At 48.8% G+C, this 14,544-nt stretch overlaps 5 non-coding genes and 1 pseudogene across 5 annotated transcripts; all 6 read right to left on the bottom strand.

The window, feature by feature from the left end:
• Window positions 1-1,249: 1,249 nt before the first annotated feature.
• On the bottom strand, window positions 1,250-1,368 carry LOC148442199 (5S ribosomal RNA). The gene has a single exon (XR_015875874.1). It is a non-coding gene; the product is annotated as a 5S ribosomal RNA (ribosomal RNA).
• Window positions 1,369-3,531: 2,163 nt separating this feature from the next.
• On the bottom strand, window positions 3,532-3,650 carry LOC148442198 (5S ribosomal RNA). The gene has a single exon (XR_015875873.1). It is a non-coding gene; the product is annotated as a 5S ribosomal RNA (ribosomal RNA).
• Window positions 3,651-5,809: 2,159 nt separating this feature from the next.
• On the bottom strand, window positions 5,810-5,918 carry LOC148442197 (5S ribosomal RNA; annotated as a pseudogene).
• A 2,167-nt stretch (window positions 5,919-8,085) lies between these two features.
• LOC148442196 (5S ribosomal RNA) lies at window positions 8,086-8,204 on the bottom strand. Its single transcript, XR_015875857.1, has one exon. It is a non-coding gene; the product is annotated as a 5S ribosomal RNA (ribosomal RNA).
• Window positions 8,205-10,360: 2,156 nt separating this feature from the next.
• On the bottom strand, window positions 10,361-10,479 carry LOC148442195 (5S ribosomal RNA). The gene has a single exon (XR_015875872.1). It is a non-coding gene; the product is annotated as a 5S ribosomal RNA (ribosomal RNA).
• Window positions 10,480-12,647: 2,168 nt separating this feature from the next.
• LOC148442194 (5S ribosomal RNA) lies at window positions 12,648-12,766 on the bottom strand. Its single transcript, XR_015875871.1, has one exon. It is a non-coding gene; the product is annotated as a 5S ribosomal RNA (ribosomal RNA).
• Window positions 12,767-14,544: the final 1,778 nt, after the last annotated feature.

Below are 14,544 nucleotides of genomic sequence, written 5' to 3'. Positions count from 1 at the left end.
CAGGTACCTTCTGATTGGTGTGTCTCCAGGTGCCCGCACCAATCTAGCGTATCCTCTTCCGTTGGGTTCTGGCATCTTTCTTCCGCCAACAGCTGGTCTGTGGACTCACCAGGGACCATCAACCTGGGATGTTGTCATCATGTGGGAAATCGCAATCTTGACAGTCAAAAGGTCAATACCATCATGTCAATATGGCTAAAATGTCCACACCCCACATGTCAACACCTGCAAAATGCTGGCGCAGTCTAAATGACAACACATGAACTGTCGACACAGCTAAAATGCTGCCGTATGAAATAACGACACCGTCAAAATGTCCACAATAGAAATCTTAGGGTTAAGGTCTGGAATTGGGTGTCAACATTATGCACCTGTCAACATTTTGGCTGTCCACAATTTGAACATGTCGGCCTTTTGTTAGTGTCAACATTGTGGTTGTCAACATTCTGAGCATGAGGACATTTTGTCTGTCAATATGTTGTTCTTGTCGACATTACGGTGTCTATATAATGACTGTCAACATTGTTACTGTCGACAAAACATACCGAACTCGCATCAACCTTTAGCCAACCAGCTGATGCCGTTAAGGTCACCGCAGGTGAACATCTTGCGCTGCAGCCAGTTCCTATGTTTGCTGCATGGCCGTGTAGTAAAAAAAAGTGCAGACATGCAGGATTCACTATGACATTGCAGCCAAACAACAGATGCATTTTGGTTATGGCTCCAGACTTATGGCACTGACCTGATACTGGATAATATGGTGTCCAGCAATGTAGACCATCACTTTGAGGTCAGACACTTGGAAAGGGTGTGAGGAGGCCGTATAACGTGTGCGGTGGGTGACCCTTATAGTGCACAGTCCGTTGCAGCATCTGCTGAGAAATGACTGCGCCGGAAACCCTAGGTGGGACGTAAGGCGCTGCTAAGTGCGGCCTAGTTGTGTGTGCCCTGTCAGCCATGTTGGGAATGGGGTTGCTGCTGCTGAGAGAGTGCTAGATGCTTTGGGTTGTATGCATGAAAAAAGAAGTAGGTGACATAATGGTGAAGTTTGAGTGTAGTTTTGGAAAGAGCTGGATGTGCAGCAGTCATAAATAAGTGAATAAAGGCATGAATGAGTGAGTGAGTGAGTGAGTGAGTGAGTGAGTGAGTGAGTGAGTAAAAGAAAGAGAGAAGTGTGCATTTGAAAAAGTGAAGAAGATTGAGAAGCTGTGAAGAGCGACCCCTGCTGGTTGCAGAGTAAAAAAGCAAAAGCCTACAGCACCTGGTATTCCCAGGCGGTCTCCCATCCAAGTACTAACCAGGCCTGACCCTGCTTAGCTTCCGAGATCAGACGAGATCGGGCGTGTTCAGGGTGGTGTGGCCGTAGGCAGAGACCAGACTCTCACTTGCTCCTTTTCTACTTGTCACCAGCAGCAGCCAGGATCCACCTCTCCAGCCCAGCTGCTCCTTGCTATTCACTACCTTCCACACGTTGCTTGCTGTCTGCATCACAGCACTGGGCTCTCTCCCTCCAACCCTCTCGTCTAGCCACATCTTCCTGCTGCTGCTGCTGCCTCTTTAAGCCTTTTTTACTCCCTCTTTTTTTCCTCCTTATTGCCCACACAAACATACTCTCACAACCTGCCTTACTTTGGCTTACTTCTCTCATTCATTTTACTAATCAGCAGCATCTCAAACACGTTCTTCTATCTTCACAGATGTCTGGCCCCTAGCGCCCTACAGCGGCAAGGCAATCACACCTGGATGACTAAGCGGGCAGCTTTCCCTTCAGCCTGCTTTCTCACAGGCCCTTAGTAGGTAAGCGCTGGCTTTCTTGCTTGCTTTCGTGACTTGGGCAATGGCTGGCATCGGCGACGTCTATCACAGAATGGGAAGGGCTAGAGAAAGCCTTCATCGGGACAGCGCTCGTCTGCTCGGTGACATGGAATGGTGGCTCTCTTACTGTGGCCGGCTGAAAGCTTGGGCTGCGTTGAAGGCTTTCTTTCTTTTTCAGAGTCCAGGCCATGGGTGGAGGGATGATGGAAGCCAGGAACAAATTGTAGACTCAGACAGGTGTCTGGAATTAGCATTGGTGTTACACAACCATTCCTGTGCACTTCAGGTGCTGCTACTGCTGTGGTAACATTGGAGAAGTGGGCCCCCACAAAGGGCCTAGAGAAGATGGCCTCCTACTGGCCCCAGCTCCAACAGAGAAGAAGAAAAAAAGCAAAACATAGCTCCGAGTGTTCCAAGTCATCTGCCTTCCAGAGAGTGACCAGGCCCAAGCCTGCTCAGTTTGAGTGCTCAGACAAGATCAGGTACCTTCTGATTGGTGTGTCTCCAGGTGCCCGCACCAATCTAGCGTATCCTCTTCCGTTGGGTTCTGGCATCTTTCTTCCGCCAACAGCTGGTCTGTGGACTCACCAGGGACCATCAACCTGGGATGTTGTCATCATGTGGGAAATCGCAATCTTGACAGTCAAAAGGTCAATACCATCATGTCAATATGGCTAAAATGTCCACACCCCACATGTCAACACCTGCAAAATGCTGGCGCAGTCTAAATGACAACACATGAACTGTCGACACAGCTAAAATGCTGCCGTATGAAATAACGACACCGTCAAAATGTCCACAATAGAAATCTTAGGGTTAAGGTCTGGAATTGGGTGTCAACATTATGCACCTGTCAACATTTTGGCTGTCCACAATTTGAACATGTCGGCCTTTTGTTAGTGTCAACATTGTGGTTGTCAACATTCTGAGCATGAGGACATTTTGTCTGTCAATATGTTGTTCTTGTCGACATTACGGTGTCTATATAATGACTGTCAACATTGTTACTGTCGACAAAACATACCGAACTCGCATCAACCTTTAGCCAACCAGCTGATGCCGTTAAGGTCACCGCAGGTGAACATCTTGCGCTGCAGCCAGTTCCTATGTTTGCTGCGTGGCCGTGTAGTAAAAAAAAGTGCAGACATGCAGGATTCACTATGACATTGCAGCCAAACAACAGATGCATTTTGGTTATGGCTCCAGACTTATGGCACTGACCTGATACTGGATAATATGGTGTCCAGCAATGTAGACCATCACTTTGAGGTCAGACACTTGGAAAGGGTGTGAGGAGGCCGTATAACGTGTGCGGTGGGTGACCCTTATAGTGCACAGTCCGTTGCAGCATCTGCTGAGAAATGACTGCGCCGGAAACCCTAGGTGGGACGTAAGGCGCTGCTAAGTGCGGCCTAGTTGTGTGTGCCCTGTCAGCCATGTTGGGAATGGGGTTGCTGCTGCTGAGAGAGTGCTAGATGCTTTGGGTTGTATGCATGAAAAAAGAAGTAGGTGACATAATGGTGAAGTTTGAGTGTAGTTTTGGAAAGAGCTGGATGTGCAGCAGTCATAAATAAGTGAATAAAGGCATGAATGAGTGAGTGAGTGAGTGAGTGAGTGAGTGAGTAAAAGAAAGAGAGAAGTGTGCATTTGAAAAAGTGAAGAAGATTGAGAAGCTGTGAAGAGCGACCCCTGCTGGTTGCAGAGTAAAAAAGCAAAAGCCTACAGCACCTGGTATTCCCAGGCGGTCTCCCATCCAAGTACTAACCAGGCCTGACCCTGCTTAGCTTCCGAGATCAGACGAGATCGGGCGTGTTCAGGGTGGTGTGGCCGTAGGCAGAGACCAGACTCTCACTTGCTCCTTTTCTACTTGTCACCAGCAGCAGCCAGGATCCACCTCTCCAGCCCAGCTGCTCCTTGCTATTCACTACCTTCCACACGTTGCTTGCTGTCTGCATCACAGCACTGGGCTCTCTCCCTCCAACCCTCTCGTCTAGCCACATCTTCCTGCTGCTGCTGCTGCCTCTTTAAGCCTTTTTTACTCCCTCTTTTTTTCCTCCTTATTGCCCACACAAACATACTCTCACAACCTGCCTTACTTTGGCTTACTTCTCTCATTCATTTTACTAATCAGCAGCATCTCAAACACGTTCTTCTATCTTCACAGATGTCTGGCCCCTAGCGCCCTACAGCGGCAAGGCAATCACACCTGGATGACTAAGCGGGCAGCTTTCCCTTCAGCCTGCTTTCTCACAGGCCCTTAGTAGGTAAGCGCTGGCTTTCTTGCTTGCTTTCGTGACTTGGGCAATGGCTGGCATCGGCGACGTCTATCACAGAATGGGAAGGGCTAGAGAAAGCCTTCATCGGGACAGCGCTCGTCTGCTCGGTGACATGGAATGGTGGCTCTCTTACTGTGGCCGGCTGAAAGCTTGGGCTGCGTTGAAGGCTTTCTTTCTTTTTCAGAGTCCAGGCCATGGGTGGAGGGATGATGGAAGCCAGGAACAAATTGTAGACTCAGACAGGTGTCTGGAATTAGCATTGGTGTTACACAACCATTCCTGTGCACTTCAGGTGCTGCTACTGCTGTGGTAACATTGGAGAAGTGGGCCCCCACAAAGGGCCTAGAGAAGATGGCCTCCTACTGGCCCCAGCTCCAACAGAGAAGAAGAAAAAAAGCAAAACATAGCTCCGAGTGTTCCAAGTCATCTGCCTTCCAGAGAGTGACCAGGCCCAAGCCTGCTCAGTTTGAGTGCTCAGACAAGATCAGGTACCTTCTGATTGGTGTGTCTCCAGGTGCCCGCACCAATCTAGCGTATCCTCTTCCGTTGGGTTCTGGCATCTTTCTTCCGCCAACAGCTGGTCTGTGGACTCACCAGGGACCATCAACCTGGGATGTTGTCATCATGTGGGAAATCGCAATCTTGACAGTCAAAAGGTCAATACCATCATGTCAATATGGCTAAAATGTCCACACCCCACATGTCAACACCTGCAAAATGCTGGCGCAGTCTAAATGACAACACATGAACTGTCGACACAGCTAAAATGCTGCCGTATGAAATAACGACACCGTCAAAATGTCCACAATAGAAATCTTAGGGTTAAGGTCTGGAATTGGGTGTCAACATTATGCACCTGTCAACATTTTGGCTGTCCACAATTTGAACATGTCGGCCTTTTGTTAGTGTCAACATTGTGGTTGTCAACATTCTGAGCATGAGGACATTTTGTCTGTCAATATGTTGTTCTTGTCGACATTACGGTGTCTATATAATGACTGTCAACATTGTTACTGTCGACAAAACATACCGAACTCGCATCAACCTTTAGCCAACCAGCTGATGCCGTTAAGGTCACCGCAGGTGAACATCTTGCGCTGCAGCCAGTTCCTATGTTTGCTGCGTGGCCGTGTAGTAAAAAAAAGTGCAGACATGCAGGATTCACTATGACATTGCAGCCAAACAACAGATGCATTTTGGTTATGGCTCCAGACTTATGGCACTGACCTGATACTGGATAATATGGTGTCCAGCAATGTAGACCATCACTTTGAGGTCAGACACTTGGAAAGGGTGTGAGGAGGCCGTATAACGTGTGCGGTGGGTGACCCTTATAGTGCACAGTCCGTTGCAGCATCTGCTGAGAAATGACTGCGCCGGAAACCCTAGGTGGGACGTAAGGCGCTGCTAAGTGCGGCCTAGTTGTGTGTGCCCTGTCAGCCATGTTGGGAATGGGGTTGCTGCTGCTGAGAGAGTGCTAGATGCTTTGGGTTGTATGCATGAAAAAAGAAGTAGGTGACATAATGGTGAAGTTTGAGTGTAGTTTTGGAAAGAGCTGGATGTGCAGCAGTCATAAATAAGTGAATAAAGGCATGAATGAGTGAGTGAGTGAGTGAGTGAGTGAGTAAAAGAAAGAGAGAAGTGTGCATTTGAAAAAGTGAAGAAGATTGAGAAGCTGTGAAGAGCGACCCCTGCTGGTTGCAGAGTAAAAAAGCAAAAGCCTACAGCACCTGGTATTCCCAGGCGGTCTCCCATCCAAGTACTAACCAGGCCTGACCCTGCTTAGCTTCCGAGATCAGGCGTGTTCAGGGTGGTGTGGCCGTAGGCAGAGACCAGACTCTCACTTGCTCCTTTTCTACTTGTCACCAGCAGCAGCCAGGATCCACCTCTCCAGCCCAGCTGCTCCTTGCTATTCACTACCTTCCACACGTTGCTTGCTGTCTGCATCACAGCACTGGGCTCTCTCCCTCCAACCCTCTCGTCTAGCCACATCTTCCTGCTGCTGCTGCTGCCTCTTTAAGCCTTTTTTACTCCCTCTTTTTTTCCTCCTTATTGCCCACACAAACATACTCTCACAACCGGCCTTACTTTGGCTTACTTCTCTCATTCATTTTACTAATCAGCAGCATCTCAAACACGTTCTTCTATCTTCACAGATGTCTGGCCCCTAGCGCCCTACAGCGGCAAGGCAATCACACCTGGATGACTAAGCGGGCAGCTTTCCCTTCAGCCTGCTTTCTCACAGGCCCTTAGTAGGTAAGCGCTGGCTTTCTTGCTTGCTTTCGTGACTTGGGCAATGGCTGGCATCGGCGACGTCTATCACAGAATGGGAAGGGCTAGAGAAAGCCTTCATCGGGACAGCGCTCGTCTGCTCGGTGACATGGAATGGTGGCTCTCTTACTGTGGCCGGCTGAAAGCTTGGGCTGCGTTGAAGGCTTTCTTTCTTTTTCAGAGTCCAGGCCATGGGTGGAGGGATGATGGAAGCCAGGAACAAATTGTAGACTCAGACAGGTGTCTGGAATTAGCATTGGTGTTACACAACCATTCCTGTGCACTTCAGGTGCTGCTACTGCTGTGGTAACATTGGAGAAGTGGGCCCCCACAAAGGGCCTAGAGAAGATGGCCTCCTACTGGCCCCAGCTCCAACAGAGAAGAAGAAAAAAAGCAAAACATAGCTCCGAGTGTTCCAAGTCATCTGCCTTCCAGAGAGTGACCAGGCCCAAGCCTGCTCAGTTTGAGTGCTCAGACAAGATCAGGTACCTTCTGATTGGTGTGTCTCCAGGTGCCCGCACCAATCTAGCGTATCCTCTTCCGTTGGGTTCTGGCATCTTTCTTCCGCCAACAGCTGGTCTGTGGACTCACCAGGGACCATCAACCTGGGATGTTGTCATCATGTGGGAAATCGCAATCTTGACAGTCAAAAGGTCAATACCATCATGTCAATATGGCTAAAATGTCCACACCCCACATGTCAACACCTGCAAAATGCTGGCGCAGTCTAAATGACAACACATGAACTGTCGACACAGCTAAAATGCTGCCGTATGAAATAACGACACCGTCAAAATGTCCACAATAGAAATCTTAGGGTTAAGGTCTGGAATTGGGTGTCAACATTATGCACCTGTCAACATTTTGGCTGTCCACAATTTGAACATGTCGGCCTTTTGTTAGTGTCAACATTGTGGTTGTCAACATTCTGAGCATGAGGACATTTTGTCTGTCAATATGTTGTTCTTGTCGACATTACGGTGTCTATATAATGACTGTCAACATTGTTACTGTCGACAAAACATACCGAACTCGCATCAACCTTTAGCCAACCAGCTGATGCCGTTAAGGTCACCGCAGGTGAACATCTTGCGCTGCAGCCAGTTCCTATGTTTGCTGCGTGGCCGTGTAGTAAAAAAAAGTGCAGACATGCAGGATTCACTATGACATTGCAGCCAAACAACAGATGCATTTTGGTTATGGCTCCAGACTTATGGCACTGACCTGATACTGGATAATATGGTGTCCAGCAATGTAGACCATCACTTTGAGGTCAGACACTTGGAAAGGGTGTGAGGAGGCCGTATAACGTGTGCGGTGGGTGACCCTTATAGTGCACAGTCCGTTGCAGCATCTGCTGAGAAATGACTGCGCCGGAAACCCTAGGTGGGACGTAAGGCGCTGCTAAGTGCGGCCTAGTTGTGTGTGCCCTGTCAGCCATGTTGGGAATGGGGTTGCTGCTGCTGAGAGAGTGCTAGATGCTTTGGGTTGTATGCATGAAAAAAGAAGTAGGTGACATAATGGTGAAGTTTGAGTGTAGTTTTGGAAAGAGCTGGATGTGCAGCAGTCATAAATAAGTGAATAAAGGCATGAATGAGTGAGTGAGTGAGTGAGTGAGTGAGTGAGTGAGTAAAAGAAAGAGAGAAGTGTGCATTTGAAAAAGTGAAGAAGATTGAGAAGCTGTGAAGAGCGACCCCTGCTGGTTGCAGAGTAAAAAAGCAAAAGCCTACAGCACCTGGTATTCCCAGGCGGTCTCCCATCCAAGTACTAACCAGGCCTGACCCTGCTTAGCTTCCGAGATCAGACGAGATCGGGCATGTTCAGGGTGGTGTGGCCGTAGGCAGAGACCAGACTCTCACTTGCTCCTTTTCTACTTGTCACCAGCAGCAGCCAGGATCCACCTCTCCAGCCCAGCTGCTCCTTGCTATTCACTACCTTCCACACGTTGCTTGCTGTCTGCATCACAGCACTGGGCTCTCTCCCTCCAACCCTCTCGTCTAGCCACATCTTCCTGCTGCTGCTGCTGCCTCTTTAAGCCTTTTTTACTCCCTCTTTTTTTCCTCCTTATTGCCCAACACAAACATACTCTCACAACCTGCCTTACTTTGGCTTACTTCTCTCATTCATTTTACTAATCAGCAGCATCTCAAACACGTTCTTCTATCTTCACAGATGTCTGGCCCCTAGCGCCCTACAGCGGCAAGGCAATCACACCTGGATGACTAAGCGGGCAGCTTTCCCTTCAGCCTGCTTTCTCACAGGCCCTTAGTAGGTAAGCGCTGGCTTTCTTGCTTGCTTTCGTGACTTGGGCAATGGCTGGCATCGGCGACGTCTATCACAGAATGGGAAGGGCTAGAGAAAGCCTTCATCGGGACAGCGCTCGTCTGCTCGGTGACATGGAATGGTGGCTCTCTTACTGTGGCCGGCTGAAAGCTTGGGCTGCGTTGAAGGCTTTCTTTCTTTTTCAGAGTCCAGGCCATGGGTGGAGGGATGATGGAAGCCAGGAACAAATTGTAGACTCAGACAGGTGTCTGGAATTAGCATTGGTGTTACACAACCATTCCTGTGCACTTCAGGTGCTGCTACTGCTGTGGTAACATTGGAGAAGTGGGCCCCCACAAAGGGCCTAGAGAAGATGGCCTCCTACTGGCCCCAGCTCCAACAGAGAAGAAGAAAAAAAGCAAAACATAGCTCCGAGTGTTCCAAGTCATCTGCCTTCCAGAGAGTGACCAGGCCCAAGCCTGCTCAGTTTGAGTGCTCAGACAAGATCAGGTACCTTCTGATTGGTGTGTCTCCAGGTGCCCGCACCAATCTAGCGTATCCTCTTCCGTTGGGTTCTGGCATCTTTCTTCCGCCAACAGCTGGTCTGTGGACTCACCAGGGACCATCAACCTGGGATGTTGTCATCATGTGGGAAATCGCAATCTTGACAGTCAAAAGGTCAATACCATCATGTCAATATGGCTAAAATGTCCACACCCCACATGTCAACACCTGCAAAATGCTGGCGCAGTCTAAATGACAACACATGAACTGTCGACACAGCTAAAATGCTGCCGTATGAAATAACGACACCGTCAAAATGTCCACAATAGAAATCTTAGGGTTAAGGTCTGGAATTGGGTGTCAACATTATGCACCTGTCAACATTTTGGCTGTCCACAATTTGAACATGTCGGCCTTTTGTTAGTGTCAACATTGTGGTTGTCAACATTCTGAGCATGAGGACATTTTGTCTGTCAATATGTTGTTCTTGTCGACATTACGGTGTCTATATAATGACTGTCAACATTGTTACTGTCGACAAAACATACCGAACTCGCATCAACCTTTAGCCAACCAGCTGATGCCGTTAAGGTCACCGCAGGTGAACATCTTGCGCTGCAGCCAGTTCCTATGTTTGCTGCGTGGCCATGTAGTAAAAAAAAGTGCAGACATGCAGGATTCACTATGACATTGCAGCCAAACAACAGATGCATTTTGGTTATGGCTCCAGACTTATGGCACTGACCTGATACTGGATAATATGGTGTCCAGCAATGTAGACCATCACTTTGAGGTCAGACACTTGGAAAGGGTGTGAGGAGGCCGTATAACGTGTGCGGTGGGTGACCCTTATAGTGCACAGTCCGTTGCAGCATCTGCTGAGAAATGACTGCGCCGGAAACCCTAGGTGGGACGTAAGGCGCTGCTAAGTGCGGCCTAGTTGTGTGTGCCCTGTCAGCCATGTTGGGAATGGGGTTGCTGCTGCTGAGAGAGTGCTAGATGCTTTGGGTTGTATGCATGAAAAAAGAAGTAGGTGACATAATGGTGAAGTTTGAGTGTAGTTTTGGAAAGAGCTGGATGTGCAGCAGTCATAAATAAGTGAATAAAGGCATGAATGAGTGAGTGAGTGAGTGAGTGAGTAAAAGAAAGAGAGAAGTGTGCATTTGAAAAAGTGAAGAAGATTGAGAAGCTGTGAAGAGCGACCCCTGCTGGTTGCAGAGTAAAAAAGCAAAAGCCTACAGCACCTGGTATTCCCAGGCGGTCTCCCATCCAAGTACTAACCAGGCCTGACCCTGCTTAGCTTCCGAGATCAGACGAGATCGGGCGTGTTCAGGGTGGTGTGGCCGTAGGCAGAGACCAGGCTCTCACTTGCTCCTTTTCTACTTGTCACCAGCAGCAGCCAGGATCCACCTCTCCAGCCCAGCTGCTCCTTGCTATTTACTACCTTCCACACGTTGCTTGCTGTCTGCATCACAGCACTGGGCTCTCTCCCTCCAACCCTCTCGTCTAGCCACATCTTGCTACTGCTGCTGCTGCCTCTTTAAGCCTTTTTTAGTCCCTCTTTTTTTCCTCCTTATTGCCCAACACAAACATACTCTCACAACCTGCCTTACTTTGGCTTACTTCTCTCATTCATTTTACTAATCAGCAGCATCTCAAACACGTTCTTCTATCTTCACAGATGTCTGGCCCCTAGCGCCCTACAGCGGCAAGGCAATCACACCTGGATGACTAAGCGGGCAGCTTTCCCTTCAGCCTGCTTTCTCACAGGCCCTTAGTAGGTAAGCGCTGGCTTTCTTGCTTGCTTTCGTGACTTGGGCAATGGCTGGCATCGGCGACGTCTATCACAGAATGGGAAGGGCTAGAGAAAGCCTTCTTCGGGACAGCGCTCGTCTGCTCGGTGACATGGAATGGTGGCTCTCTTACTGTGGCCGGCTGAAAGCTTGGGCTGCGTTGAAGGCTTTCTTTCTTTTTCAGAGTCCAGGCCATGGGTGGAGGGATGATGGAAGCAAGGAACAAATTGTAGACTCAGACAGGTGTCTGGAATTAGCATTGGTGTTACACAACCATTCCTGTGCACTTCAGGTGCTGCTACTGCTGTGGTAACATTGGAGAAGTGGGCCCCCACAAAGGGCCTAGAGAAGATGGCCTCCTACTGGCCCCAGCTCCAACAGAGAAGAAGAAAAAAAGCAAAACATAGCTCCGAGTGTTCCAAGTCATCTGCCTTCCAGAGAGTGACCAGGCCCAAGCCTGCTCAGTTTGAGTGCTCAGACAAGATCAGGTACCTTCTGATTGGTGTGTCTCCAGGTGCCCGCACCAATCTAGCGTATCCTCTTCCGTTGGGTTCTGGCATCTTTCTTCCGCCAACAGCTGGTCTGTGGACTCACCAGGGACCATCAACCTGGGATGTTGTCATCATGTGGGAAATCGCAATCTTGACAGTCAAAAGGTCAATACCATCATGTCAATATGGCTAAAATGTCCACACCCCACATGTCAACACCTGCAAAATGCTGGCGCAGTCTAAATGACAACACATGAACTGTCGACACAGCTAAAATGCTGCCGTATGAAATAACGACACCGTCAAAATGTCCACAATAGAAATCTTAGGGTTAAGGTCTGGAATTGGGTGTCAACATTATGCACCTGTCAACATTTTGGCTGTCCACAATTTGAACATGTCGGCCTTTTGTTAGTGTCAACATTGTGGTTGTCAACATTCTGAGCATGAGGACATTTTGTCTGTCAATATGTTGTTCTTGTCGACATTACGGTGTCTATATAATGACTGTCAACATTGTTACTGTCGACAAAACATACCGAACTCGCATCAACCTTTAGCCAACCAGCTGATGCCGTTAAGGTCACCGCAGGTGAACATCTTGCGCTGCAGCCAGTTCCTATGTTTGCTGCGTGGCCGTGTAGTAAAAAAAAGTGCAGACATGCAGGATTCACTATGACATTGCAGCCAAACAACAGATGCATTTTGGTTATGGCTCCAGACTTATGGCACTGACCTGATACTGGATAATATGGTGTCCAGCAATGTAGACCATCACTTTGAGGTCAGACACTTGGAAAGGGTGTGAGGAGGCCGTATAACGTGTGCGGTGGGTGACCCTTATAGTGCACAGTCCGTTGCAGCATCTGCTGAGAAATGACTGCGCCGGAAACCCTAGGTGGGACGTAAGGCGCTGCTAAGTGCGGCCTAGTTGTGTGTGCCCTGTCAGCCATGTTGGGAATGGGGTTGCTGCTGCTGAGAGAGTGCTAGATGCTTTGGGTTGTATGCATGAAAAAAGAAGTAGGTGACATAATGGTGAAGTTTGAGTGTAGTTTTGGAAAGAGCTGGATGTGCAGCAGTCATAAATAAGTGAATAAAGGCATGAATGAGTGAGTGAGTGAGTGAGTGAGTGAGTGAGTGAGTAAAAGAAAGAGAGAAGTGTGCATTTGAAAAAGTGAAGAAGATTGAGAAGCTGTGAAGAGCGACCCCTGCTGGTTGCAGAGTAAAAAAGCAAAAGCCTACAGCACCTGGTATTCCCAGGCGGTCTCCCATCCAAGTACTAACCAGGCCTGACCCTGCTTAGCTTCCGAGATCAGACGAGATCGGGCGTGTTCAGGGTGGTGTGGCCGTAGGCAGAGACCAGACTCTCACTTGCTCCTTTTCTACTTGTCACCAGCAGCAGCCAGGATCCACCTCTCCAGCCCAGCTGCTCCTTGCTATTCACTACCTTCCACACGTTGCTTGCTGTCTGCATCACAGCACTGGGCTCTCTCCCTCCAACCCTCTCGTCTAGCCACATCTTCCTGCTGCTGCTGCCTCTTTAAGCCTTTTTTAGTCCCTCTTTTTTTCCTCCTTATTGCCCAACACAAACATACTCTCACAACCTGCCTTACTTTGGCTTACTTCTCTCATTCATTTTACTAATCAGCAGCATCTCAAACACGTTCTTCTATCTTCACAGATGTCTGGCCCCTAGCGCCCTACAGCGGCAAGGCAATCACACCTGGATGACTAAGCGGGCAGCTTTCCCTTCAGCCTGCTTTCTCACAGGCCCTTAGTAGGTAAGCGCTGGCTTTCTTGCTTGCTTTCGTGACTTGGGCAATGGCTGGCATCGGCGACGTCTATCACAGAATGGGAAGGGCTAGAGAAAGCCTTCATCGGGACAGCGCTCGTCTGCTCGGTGACATGAAATGGTGGCTCTCTTACTGTGGCCGGCTGAAAGCTTGGGCTGCGTTGAAGGCTTTCTTTCTTTTTCAGAGTCCAGGCCATGGGTGGAGGGATGATGGAAGCAAGGAACAAATTGTAGACTCAGACAGGTGTCTGGAATTAGCATTGGTGTTACACAACCATTCCTGTGCACTTCAGGTGCTGCTACTGCTGTGGTAACATTGGAGAAGTGGGCCCCCACAAAGGGCCTAGAGAAGATGGCCTCCTACTGGCCCCAGCTCCAACAGAGAAGAAGAAAAAAAGCAAAACATAGCTCCGAGTGTTCCAAGTCATCTGCCTTCCAGAGAGTGACCAGGCCCAAGCCTGCTCAGTTTGAGTGCTCAGACAAGATCAGGTACCTTCTGATTGGTGTGTCTCCAGGTGCCCGCACCAATCTAGCGTATCCTCTTCCGTTGGGTTCTGGCATCTTTCTTCCGCCAACAGCTGGTCTGTGGACTCACCAGGGACCATCAACCTGGGATGTTGTCATCATGTGGGAAATCGCAATCTTGACAGTCAAAAGGTCAATACCATCATGTCAATATGGCTAAAATGTCCACACCCCACATGTCAACACCTGCAAAATGCTGGCGCAGTCTAAATGACAACACATGAACTGTCGACACAGCTAAAATACTGCCGTATGAAATAACGACACCGTCAAAATGTCCACAATAGAAATCTTAGGGTTAAGGTCTGGAATTGGGTGTCAACATTATGCACCTGTCAACATTTTGGCTGTCCACAATTTGAACATGTCGGCCTTTTGTTAGTGTCAACATTGTGGTTGTCAACATTCTGAGCATGAGGACATTTTGTCTGTCAATATGTTGTTCTTGTCGACATTACGGTGTCTATATAATGACTGTCAACATTGTTACTGTCGACAAAACATACCGAACTCGCATCAACCTTTAGCCAACCAGCTGATGCCGTTAAGGTCACCGCAGGTGAACATCTTGCGCTGCAGCCAGTTCCTATGTTTGCTGCGTGGCCGTGTAGTAAAAAAAAGTGCAGACATGCAGGATTCACTATGACATTGCAGCCAAACAACAGATGCATTTTGGTTATGGCTCCAGACTTATGGCACTGACCTGATACTGGATAATATGGTGTCCAGCAATGTAGACCATCACTTTGAGGTCAGACACTTGGAAAGGGTGTGAGGAGGCCGTATAACGTGTGCGGTGGGTGACCCTTATAGTG

Source organism: Taudactylus pleione, unplaced genomic scaffold, assembly GCF_031769625.1.
Source record: "Taudactylus pleione unplaced genomic scaffold, aTauple2 ptg001597l, whole genome shotgun sequence".
Classification (NCBI taxonomy): Eukaryota; Metazoa; Chordata; class Amphibia; order Anura; family Myobatrachidae; genus Taudactylus; species Taudactylus pleione.
Note: the sequence above shows the minus strand (reverse complement) of the source record. Positions and strands in the feature narration are given on the sequence as shown.